This window comes from Habropoda laboriosa, unplaced genomic scaffold (assembly GCF_001263275.1).
Source record: "Habropoda laboriosa isolate 0110345459 unplaced genomic scaffold, ASM126327v1 scaffold203, whole genome shotgun sequence".
Lineage (NCBI taxonomy): Eukaryota > Metazoa > Arthropoda > Insecta > Hymenoptera > Apidae > Habropoda > Habropoda laboriosa.
Genome location: NW_017100358.1, coordinates 1,762,208 through 1,774,614, shown reverse-complemented (window position 1 = coordinate 1,774,614; position 12,407 = coordinate 1,762,208). Strand labels below are relative to the sequence as shown.

Genomic DNA, 12,407 nt, shown 5'->3' with positions numbered 1-12,407 from the left:
TGAAGAGTGGTAGTTTATGCGGTGTTTGTCTATTTTCCCTTTTTGATCTGATGTGCGCCGCGTCGGTGCGCTTGTTTCTAAAAAGGTTTAGGGGTATAAGGTGGTGGTCTCCGCCAATGGGAACGGGTCTACCCCCTTGGACGGTCCTCCCTGGCCCGCGAGCATGCCGCCCACCCTGGAATTTCCAAGTTGGTGGTATGTCGCGATGGCGGGGGAGTGAGGCCCAAGGGGTAGCCCGCGACTTTGGGCGATCAGGGAGACGCGAGAGGTTTTACGACATGTCTATGTCTATTGAATGTTGACGAGTGGGCACCGGGAAGGTATACGGCCCGCAGAAAAGTTATTTTTCTGCAGCCATAAAACGCTTCCTGAGCTTCGTGGCCAATTTGAAGGAAAAGTCAATTAACGCGAAGAAGAAAAGGGGCGCATTGAAAAATAGCGTAAACAGGCGTCCATGTCATAAACCCAATCCCTAACAGCGAACGAATTAAGAGATTACTACTTAAATAGCTTCGTTCGATTCCATTCCGAGCAAATAAAAATTCCACCGTTCCCTTACGTTAAAGATCATCTTACACAGCTGCCAGAGACGAGAGCAATTTGAAAATTTCCTCGAATTTATTCGAGGGCTGCTATTTCGTCGTACCGTCTGAACGAAAAGAAAAAAGAAAGAAAGGGTAAGTACACGCAGAGGGATGGAATGTATTTAGCCGAAAACCTTTCCCCTTTACCCCCCGAGTCGCGCCATTTAATTACGACACTAATTAGACATTCATCCTGAGATCCGCGTAAAGATCCAACGCGGTTCAATTCTCGCGAAGCAAAGAGAGGGGTGGAGAAGGATCGGGTGTGTTTCAAGCCGGTTTTTATCATCTTACGCTAGTATCAGTAGGGCCGCGCTTCCGCGTCGATTCTCCCCTCGTTCCTTCTTGCTCTCACCCTCGCATATTGATTACATAAGCGACCGAATATACTACTCTCGCTAAAAACATCCCAGGCTTTACCACCCCTTTAACGCGCAACCTACCTCCGCTTCCACGACACCTACCGCAGCCATCCTCGTGAACGCCTTGTCATACTTAAACACGAGAGAGAACTCGCGTGTGTGCGAAAGAGAGAGAGAGAGGGTGTAATAACAGCCCCGCAGGAAGATTTTCTGTTAGGGCCGCGGGCGGAGCAGGAAGTTCACTTTGGGAATTTTACGCGACGCGCGTCTCCGAACAATTTTATTTTCATCTGGTTCGCACGGTTACCGCGCGCTCGAAAACTTCGCGTATGCAAATAATGGAACGGAGTGCTCTCACGTTTAATTAACGGAAGTCTCTTCTCTCTCTTGCTCTATGAGCGCGTGTGACAAGAGACGTCGGATGAAACCGAGAGGCGACCTCTCGTCGTGGGATTTATTTTTAGGGAGATAACTTATTACACGGATAATTGCAACGTTACGAAGATAATGTCTGTTTGCGGATTAGAGGAAGACACCGTGTGTACAGAGCGTTTCAGAAACGTTCGCACGAATTCAACTGGTTAGCGGAACGCCGCAGAGAGCAAATCTCACTATCGGGAACGCGAGGGGGAGAGAGAGAATTTACATTTGAATGTTACTTGCTGTATCCCGAGCGGTGAATTTCTCCTGATAGCTCTACGGTGTTTCCACCCTGTATAAAGAGCTATTGTGAGGAAAAATCATGGCGGATTGTAGAAATTCTCGGGAACATTTCGCCGAGTGAATGGTTTATCACGTTAGGTGTACAAATTAATTGGTTACCTTTCTTCGGGAACTTGGCAATTTTGAAGTAATCTCTGTTATCTTGGATCGTATTTCTCCATTTACCGAGCAATTACAGAATTTCGAGGTTTTCGGCTGATAATACCGTCAAGATTTCACGGAAAATGCACTAATATCGCAGAATTGAAGCAACACGTTAGCGTAACCGCGGTGCTTATCGTGTGATCAAGAATGCTGCTCGTAAACTCACCGCGGAAGAGGGAAGAAAACACCGTGCCAAATTTACCGAGGAATTTCATTAACGACCGGTTTAATAGACCGCGGCCGAAAGAAGCTTGTTACAGAGTACGCGTGGAAAATTTTATTAGCGGAAAATATACGAATACAGCGAGTGTAGAGAGGGCCGATGCCCGGGAAAATAGGTAATTCGGATGCTCGCGATATGTAATTACCATCTAACGTTCAAATTAAGCGACCAGCCTGGACGAATAGTTAAACACAATTATAACTTTTCTCAAAGAGAGAGGAGTATCGCGGCCGGGCCACGCATCGGCCAACCCACGAAAACCGCATTCATCCGTTCCACGCGAATTTAATATGTTTCCTAGTTTCTCTGGTCGCGCTGAAATCGATAGCCAGCCACCGACGAAACCGCGCCTCCTCCGCTTCCCAATCTTTCCAAACTTCTCCCCCTGCTGCATACCTTTCCTCAAATTTCGCCAACCATAATGGACCTTTTCTGTCAAGTTTCCCATAGAACTTTCCGCTAATTTACGGCAGACTCTTGGTCGATTTCGAACCAAGAAGACGCGCAACGACAGAGGCAAAATTCTCCAACGTTTCTATCCGTGGGAAAAATTACAGTAGCTCTCTGTTCAACCGTGCGAGTCTTTCCTACTTAACTGCGAGAGATAAAACGGTGTAATTACAGAAGAATTAAAAACACAGCAAGTCGGTGAAAAAAGCTGGCGAGAAGGGAACGATAAATAATCGGCAGATTCTTCGAGACAGAAGGGCCACGCCGATAGGGGGGACGGTCGCGTTAATTTCGTTCCGTCTTATTTTCGTTTTGAAAAAAGCCGCGTAGAACGCTGAGATGGTGCTTTCTTTGCCTGCGCTGAGAAAGCTGAACGGCCAAGACGAAGAAAAGAATGGGGCCAACCGAGTACACAAAGTAGCCGGGCGGGAGGAGGATTGTTATTTGTTCTAGGGGGTATAGTTGCCGGTATAAATAGAGATAAGAGGGGAATGATGTACAAACACGTGACTTGTATGGCCGTCGCGTTGAATGGAACGTACGACTTGAATACTGATGAAAACAATGTTGCATAACGTGAAAGACAAATAGAACTGCTAGTCGATTCTGCTTTCTGCGAGATTTATTTCAAGTCCTCGAGACGGTTTCGGGGAAAAAGTGATCCTTCGACGATCCAAGTTTCCCGTTTAAAAGTAACAATTGATTGTACAGAGAAAGATCGAGAATTTGCGCTATGCACTATGGAAATTATCTTCTCTACTTAGCTATGGTGTACACCAGCGCCTGAAACTTTGAAATCACTGTGCATTGCAATTTGTATCAACACATCTTGCGCGGGAAGCGACTAAAGTCGTTTTGCACGGATTATTGGTGGATTATTGTTATCGATGGGCTTTTGTAATGTTTTTACAATAAGATCGGATACACATGAGTACTAGGTCGACGCCCGTATATTTCAACATTAAAACGTGCGTTGCAAAAATGCATTCCTATGAATCTTGCAAAAAATACAGTAACTTGGAAGAATATTATTAATGAAATTATAACAAGTTTATTAGTAGAGAACTGAATTAATGATCAGTTGATAATAATGATATTTCATAAAAATTATATAAATAAAAGTAGAAAGAAGCACAAATAAAAACTGGTCGAAACTGGTCTTTTTATTTCATTCTTAATTTTTAAAGAGAAACTAAATGTTTTACTTAAAAAACACCTAAAGTTCAAAAACTACAGCTATTTTGTGCAGAAGTAATTTTCCGTACGAATTGTAAAAAAATCAAGATGTGTTAAGTGCAGAAATGAATTCTTTCCGACTGGATTCGCATAATTCATTCAAAGCCACCGAGTTTTCGTCGCGATGGTACTCTCAGACTTCCAGAAAAATAGCAAAAGGTCATCAAACAATGGAAATTATTTCTACGATCGATCTGTTTTCCTTCTTTCCAAATAAAACTTCGATTGCACATTTATACACCTAATACAAAAATTTACAGAAAAACTTCGCAACTTTTAATATTTCATTATGCGAAGCAACCGAAACGAAGCAAATTGACCCCACAACATCAAGAATTAGTAGCAGATTCGATATTGGTGTGAATTGGCAGGTTGTCCCAAACTTTCGTAATTAAAGTGCATGTGATAAGAAAAACTGTTCTGTTGCACAGCGTAAATAGACGCAGAGCTTTCCACGCACAGTCGTCCATTTCGGAAATCGGACCGATCCTGAGGTCGAATCGTTGTTCACACAGCAGCACGTCTTTCCCCGTTTACTCCATTGTTACCCCCGCGATCTTTGTTCGAACGTTTTGTCGGCATTTCTCCGCGTGCAGAGACCTCTTTTCCTCTTTATCTACGTCGTTCTTCGTCCGCCCTGTTCAAGTGAACAACGGTGTCCAGAAAGTAGAGAAAGTTCCCATCGACGGAGAAGCGGCACCGCCGATGGACATCAATGCGGCTCGATGATATTATAATTACGCGCGGCAGGCCGCAATAAATCGAGCACTAATAATGCGAACACCATTTATTACCGCCCTTTGAATGCATATTCAGGCTGTTCGATGCATAATACCCACTGTTGCCAACAATAACCGGTGACTGTAAAAAGCAAACACAGGGAACGCAGGGAAGCCCTGTTAAAATTGAAGAATTCGCGGTTCTTTGATTTTTCTATTTTAAGAAAATCCCCCCCCCCAAAAAACCCCAAAAACAGTTCGTTGTACTCGAGCCTGGAACAACGGAGGAACGTTTGAAAATGGACCAACGGGAGGTTTGAAAAGAGCAACAAGGGACAAAGACGACGCTAGGTACGATTGTGCTCGTTGGTTGGGAAAATCCGGAAAATTAATTTCGCCCCCTCTCTCCCTCCTCGCGTTGTAATTGTGACAATTTGTTGGTTGTCAGCCCCCACCGCCGCGCCGCAACGGTGAAAAAGCAACGCTCGGTGAACAAAGTGTCCGTGAAATTTCAGCACGCATCGGGTCGCATCGGGTGGCTGTTAAACGTCGAACCTGTTAGCGGGCCTGTCCGAAAATACGTATCTACATATCGACGACTCCAGCTAGTTGGAAAATTGAATTTCCATCGGCCGGCCGATCGTTTCTGCGAATTGCTCGCCGTTTTGATACCCGTCGACGTGCGCCTCGCCGCCAACCTTTCTCTCCTCCTCTTCTCCCTTTGCTCTGCCGGTCATTGTTGCTCTTCGATTATTATCCGCGCGTACCTCCCGTGGCAAGAGTCACGCAACTAGACGACATTCTGCCAGCTGCTCGGTCGATTGATAAAATATCGAGGGGGATCGGGACGATGCCTGCTCGGCCAAGCACGAACCGCTCGCATTCGTTCGGAGGCAATCGGCCATGGAACCATTTCGCCTGCGATTATCCTCTTTTTTAAAAGCTCCGCCAGTTGCCCCCGAGCTTTTCACCGGGATAAAACGGTGACCAAGGTAAAAAACAGTTTGCTTTTCCTCCGGGTGTTATTGTTATCCGGGAAGACGATAAGGAGAGCACGTTTCACCTTGCGCGAAACTGAGTTCTCTCGTGAGACGTTGAATTGGGATGTGTAGAGAGGAAACCGGGGGTGAAAAATAGAGGCAACACGTGTCACACAATTTTCGGCTATTTTTCGCGATTAATTTTGCCGGGACTGAGACCGATGAAAATTGCAAATGAAATTTTGCTCGATGCTCCGCTACGGATGTGTCCGAACGAGGGTGATTGGATTATTGTACATATTAAAAGAGCAAAGTTAATATTAAAACTAGCTAATTGGTAGAAATATCTGGTCGGTATTCCGAAAATAATCGGGTAAATTTATAACGGTACGACGATCACTTTCTTCCCTTATACGTACGTTAATTCCCCGCAGATGCGACTTATGCACGTATTTGATTAAAAACCCCTGAAGTAAGTAGCGCATGTCGATAATCAGACCGACAGTTCCTGATCGATTCGAGCAGCTAGGAACCGTAATTCTGTATAGGAAAAAGGAAGAAAAGTGTGGCGGAACATAGAGTGCCAAACTCGGGGTTAAAGGTTGGAAAATACGGCTGGTAGGTTGCCGAAACCCGGGTATAAATTCGAATTGTGGAGCGGAGAACGTCGAGACGCGGATGATCGTGGGATGCTGTGTTATACGGGATGTAATTGAAATTAATTTACAATCGATGACCCTCGACGTCGTACTCCGTCGAGGTCTGCCAACAGCGACGCCGTAATCGCGCGGAGAAATCTGTTTCGGGCCGGCTGAGAAACGCTCTGAGCACGCGCCGCTCAGCTCGAGTATTCGCCCGGGTCACGGACGTCGGAATCGACGCCGAGAAACCATTTTCTCGGCCACAAAGTGTTTCTGACATTCGTAAACCGACCGTCAGAACGCCTCTCGCGTGTGCGCGCGGATATTCAGATTTCATCCGCGCAGGATTTCATCTGGAAGTTCTTTTAATTCGACCTATGTAGGTGTTTCGTTTGTTTAGAAATACCTCTGGTTACGTTGCCGACTAGCCTTTCGTCCATGTGGCTGAATAGTTTATCTTGTAAATAGAAGCAATCTACTCGTGCATTATCCCGAATCGATGTAATCTATTTGCCGATGGTGACTTTCCAATTGAATCACACGATAACTTTGACAAGGTAGATGACAAATCAGTGGCGGTAATTTGTATTCGGTGTACTACTACCTAGAGAAATATTCGCCAACGATAGTGCACCTCTCGTTACTTCAGCTATATTTATATTCGACTCTCTCGTTAATTACCGAGTTCTACGATAGTTCAAATGTCCCCCGAATTGGACAGTGGGCGCAGGTGAGAGTTGGAGAAGGGCGAGAAGAAAAGGAAAGGTAAACGAAGATTAAAGTCGCTAAGAAATAATTTCTGCGTCAAAGGGTAGCTGCGTTTTCACGGTGGATCGATCACGAGGCCACCTTATAACATCGGGGGTAGTGGCTCTTAAAGGCCTCCTTTCAGGAGCGCGGAGGTAAACGTTGCTAGGGTTAGGATTCGCGTCTTTGAACTTGACACGGGTCACCTGGCTCTGCGGCTTCAGCCTCTTCTTCGGATCCTTGCTCCTTCTGTGTCCCCTCTTGGCTCCACAGCCAGCCCTCGTCTCCACTGTTTTCCTCCGTCAGCCATCTCGCTCTTTCCTCTTTCCGAGATCCCTATCTCTTCAGCGTCTCTCTGCCGGTGTATACAGGGGAACGGAGTTCCGCTTGAAACGACCACCGCAGCTCGTCGCGTTACACCCCCGACTCCTGCGCCCTTTTAATTTTCTGCCGCTTCTTCCTCGACACACAGTCTATCGAGGTGTATCGAGATTAGTCATGCGAGCTCCTCGAGTATTCTCGAGCGATTTGCCTGTAGACGAGAATTCCACGCTCGTCTTTGAAGTTAGATCGAAGCATATGAGAGAACGTAGAAAAATTCACGAAAGATGGGAGCATGCGAGAACGTAGAAAAATTCGAGGAAGACTTTTCGGAAGTCGAAAGATTCGTATATGGTAGGTAACGAGGAAATAACGTGAATCGGCGATAATTCGCGGCAGACTTTCAGCTGCTAGTTAAATTTGTTTAATTAGCAAATTTAAAAAAACGCGGGATTACCGGGCGGAAGGTTGGACAGGGTCGATAACAAAATTCGTTATTTCGTGGAAAATCCGTTTGAAAATTTGAAAGCCCGGTTGGGTCGCCGGTCGAAAAACGAATATCGGTCGCGGCACGGCGCGACGTCGATTGGTCCGATGAATTTCGCGGCATCGCGGTTCGCATCGGTCATTACACCTAATGGTTTAATACTTGCGATACAAAATTACGTAGCCGGCTATATTTGACAGAATCGGGTCGAAATGTTGGCCGGGCAATAATAATCAAGCCGTCCAAGCTCGATCTCGTTTAGCGCTGCACTCAGCTTTAATTACATCGCTTGTCATGCCTGTTTACCGCCGGAGACATGTGTATTTTGCCCTCTATAATGCATCTCACGGATCGAACTAGCAGAAAATTTGCCAGACCGTGCTCGATACCCTTTTCGTTTATAAAATTCCAGCGAAACCGCTGGATCGTTTCTCCAAATTTCACTCGTCGCTTCTAAACGCTCTATTCGCCTCGTATACGATCGAATCACGCCGTTTCCAACGAAGAAAACGTAGCAAAGATATGGCGAGGTCGAGAGAAAAAGGAGGGAAATGTACACACGAAATTTCGGCCGCTCATCGCCCGGTCGTTTCTCTTTCGTCGTTTCGTCGCAATTTGCCCAGCGATCGCGGCAGGCCTAGCGGATGGAAAAGAGACGGAGAGGATCGATGTTCGTTTAAAAATTATAATATTAAATGGCGTTCATTTGCTGCGAAATATTCTCCATTATCGTGCCGCGCAACAATCCATTAACTCGGAAAATAAGAGCGGATGACAAAGCTTTTCTTTTATCGGGGCGAGAGGAATTACCGAGCGTACACCCTCCTCTCTCTCTCTCTCTCTCCCGCCTTCCTCTAGCCAGTTGCCGGCAGGAAGAAGAAAAAAAAGAGGAGGAGGAAAAAGTAAGGGAAACAAGTAGAAGAGAGGAGAGAGAGAGAGAGAGAGAGAAAAAGGAGGGAGAATAAAGAAGTTTGACGTGAAGGGTAGCAGGGGCTAAGCGAAAATATTGGTCGCACTCGTTCGAGCGAAATCAAAGAGGAGAGAAAATCAATTCGCGTGGTTCACGTTGGGAAAGTTAATGCGAATTAAAATCCAATTCCGTGGACGAGGAGGGAACCCATTTCCAAAACGTTTGCTCCTTCGTGGCCGGGGAAAACAGGAAGTCCGTGTAGCAACGAAGTTGACGAAGGGACAGAAGGAGGAGGGGTGGGTTAGGTAGTTTACATGGAGCAAAGGGAAATGTTTTGCGCGACCGGCATAAATATTTAACAAACACGCGAACGCGTTCATCGACGATGAAATATATTTCCCTCCTGGTCCCGCCGATGTTTTTCCACGGCTTCGTTCCGTGCCGACTGCCGCCGCAGCGACCCTTTCATCGTTTCAATAATGAAACAAGAAAACGCGGATTTTGTTGTAATGAAATTTTTCCAAGGAAAATAATCCATCTGGACGTGTCACGCCGGTGGACGTTTGAAAAATATCACGAATCGAATATCAGGTAGGGAAATATTTCTGTAGGAATAAAAAACCGGTTGACGAAAGGTTCTCCCTGCTACGCCCGAGCGATAGATCACGGGAACAGTTTTGAAGAGAAACGTGTTTCCAAAGTTAACACAGTTAACTGTATATCTTTACGATGTGAAAATGACACGAGAGTTAACGCCGCGGTGTTCGAAAACGGCGTAGAGAAGTTTGCCTGACGGTGTGTATGTATTATATATATGTATATGTATACAGGGGAGGAAAAATATCCTCGGAAGGCTAGTTCTTGTTTTTCCCCTTTTTTTCCAAACAGAGCGGGAGAGAAAGAAGGAGAGAACGTCCTCCCTGTTTGGAGGAGGGCGGCCAGTCCACGCCCCCTTTCACTGCCAAAAGTTATTTCCGCTGGAAATTTATCGCTCTGCCGAGAATCGAGGCGTCATTTCCGGGCGAACGAAACAAAGAAAGCGTCGACCCGACTCGTGCGAAAGATAATTGGCGTGCCATTCTATCGTGTCCTTTTTCGCCTCTACACCACCCCTGACCCCTCCTCCCTCGCTTTCCCTCTTTGCCTCCTAGCATAGCCACCCCTGCAGATTTCTTTCCGGAAGAGCTGTGTACGGTTGCGCAAGCTGACGATTGTTAAATGTACCTACGCCTCGGCTGATTTATTCCCCCGGAGCCTTCGAAGGAGAGAGAAACCTTGGATATTTATCGTCCCTTTCCGACGTTGCGGTAAATAATGTGTTTGCTCTTTAACGCGATTTATTTCGAAGCCACGGTTCAAAGTGTTCCATAACGTATTGTGTATACTTTCCCGACCGTGTCGCTTTTGCCCAACTTCTGCTCCAGCGACGAAAAGGAAAAAGGAGAAAGAAGACAAGGCTATCGCGATGCTTTTTCTCGGTGCTTTTCGCAAAAATTTTCCGTTTACGTTATTGCGTTGCTCGCGACGATACAAATTGCGGCCGGGCCGTGTGCAGGACGCGCGGTCGGCGAAATTTCGTTCCACGCTTTGGACATCGTCACGGAAAGTATCCTCGCGGAAAGCCAATATCGCGTAATTAAATTTTCGATGGTCCGAACACGGAAAGTAGCGACGAGATTGCGTACGCAATGCACATAGAATGGGAAATTTTCGTGATCGATTAGACGGTCTGGCGAGCGGCCGCCATTCCCGTTCGAAGAAGTCGTTCGCGGGTGTCTGTCGATTGATTAATTAAAAAGTTGCAAGTGCCGCGTCGAGGAGCCACGCTCGCGATTCGCGGCATGATAACGCGGCCATCTCCGTTTCCTCTTCCCGACGAGAAAGAGAGAGAGCGACGTCGACACGCGATTCATGGCCAACGCGCGCGTCAATTAAATTTAATTGTCCCGGTAACTTTTGCTGACTGGTAGAAGGAACGATCTCTCTCTGACTCTCTCGAGCGCGGGCGAGGAAGCTGTCGGGGAGTTCTTGAACACGAACCTGTGATTCGACGTCTGACGGATATTTGGCCCGGTTTTCCGCGCGAGTATTTACTCGCACGCACGGCCCCGCGCGAAATTAGAGCGACGGGAGAAGGGGGATGGAGAATAGAAATGGTAACGAAGAAACACGATTCGCTGGAGCTACACACAGGGGAAAATTCAGAAACATTATTAATTCCCCATTGTACACAAGCGACCCTTGATAAATTTCGATTATATTAAGTGCGGTATTTTACGAGGTGGATGTAACAAAGCGCGCTGGAAATTGAACGAAAAGTGGAAAGTTACAGGGCGACCACTCATGGAACTTTGCTACTTTGCCATTGAAATTCGCGGGCCGGCAGCAATCCCGCAATACATTGTCAAAAGTTTCGCTCGACGAACGTAATTAACGATCGTCGAAGTTCGCGATTTGTTCTCCCGATCGAAACACAAAGAGAAGGTGAGAGGGAGAGGGAGAGAGAAAGAGAGAGGGTGAGCTCGAAGGGTGAGCCCAGCCCTTAGCCCGTTCATTTGGCCAGGACCTTGGTATCGGGGAATCGCCTAACGAGTCGGAAGAATCAAGTCTCCTTTGACCGGGAGTCGCCTTTGCCCCGACGCAATACATGTCTAATTAACCATAAAAATAACGAGATTTTTGTGGCCAGACCTGTCGAAACGAGCATCGAAATTGATTTCCCAATTGCATCAAGAATAAAAGGGACCTTTTTTTTTTTCCACCGCGAACCAAACTCTCGTGAATTAATTTCTCCTCTGACGATGATAAATTGTGCAATTTCATGCTTCGCGTGTACCTAACTTGTTGACAGACTCGAAAAACGAAGAAAAACTCTACACCTTTGAACCATTTATAATATAATGCCAGGCAAAACAATAAAATTCATCCTCGACAGCACGGGCCTGAGAGAGAAAATCCTTCGCGTCGGCAAACAGCTCTTCGCAACAGGGTGGAAGTTTCCTTGCCGGCGAAAAGGGAGGTCGAGGGAAAATTTGAAAGGCGAAAAATCGATGGCTGACGGCAAATATTCCGTCACGTCGCGGCAGAGTCCGCGGTGTTTGTTTAGCATCTTGGATTCTTGCCCACCCAGAGCCGCCTCATTAAGCCCGAAAATAATACCGCGGCCGAGCGCAGTTCGTCCCAGAGACAACGCTACCAACCAACACAGTGATAGAGTGGATTCTATCGCGAAGCTTCGCCAAGATAGCGACCGGCCAGGGAAGCGGTTGTTGCTAGGCGGAGAGAGAGGGACAAGCCCGAGGGTGCGACGTCAGATTTGTCTCGTTAGGGTTCGCATTGTGCCTGCCTGTGGCCGATTTACGCTCTCTCGTTATGCTCGTTCGCCCTCTCCGTATATATATGCACGTTCTCGAACCCTTGGCCACCTTTCTTTTTCCTTCTCGCTATCTAACGAGCCTCCGTTGAACCCGCATCGCCCACGATCTTGTATTCACCCATATCCTTTCTCACTCCTCGGTGACTTTCCCTTGCCTATTTCCCGATATTTCACCAGGAATGCTACGGATTTTCGGTTTGGAATTTCAACGGGATGTCTCCTAATCTTTTTACGATCGATCGAATTTTTGCGGCAAGGTAACATCGTTAGGGAAGATCCATAGACCCGATCGAAAGTTTCTTGCCGATCTACGCGGGAACAGGTAATTTGTAATTCAACTGATCTCCGGTCCGGGATGTTTCTCGGTAACTCGGCTGCTTAAGGTGTCTTCCAGCGAGAGTTTATAGACGGATCGTTTATCAGGATGCCGGGGAATAACCCCTAATCGATTCAGAACGCGCGTCGATAAATTTCCTTTTTTCTGCTCTGAGATTTTTCTGCTCT

The 12,407-nt window shown here is 46.7% G+C and overlaps 1 protein-coding gene across 1 annotated transcript in view; it reads left to right on the top strand.

The window, feature by feature from the left end:
* The window catches only part of LOC108574697, a 107,898-nt gene that overhangs the window by 92,831 nt on the left and 2,660 nt on the right, over positions 1-12,407 (top strand). The gene's annotated exons all lie outside the window — the stretch shown is intronic.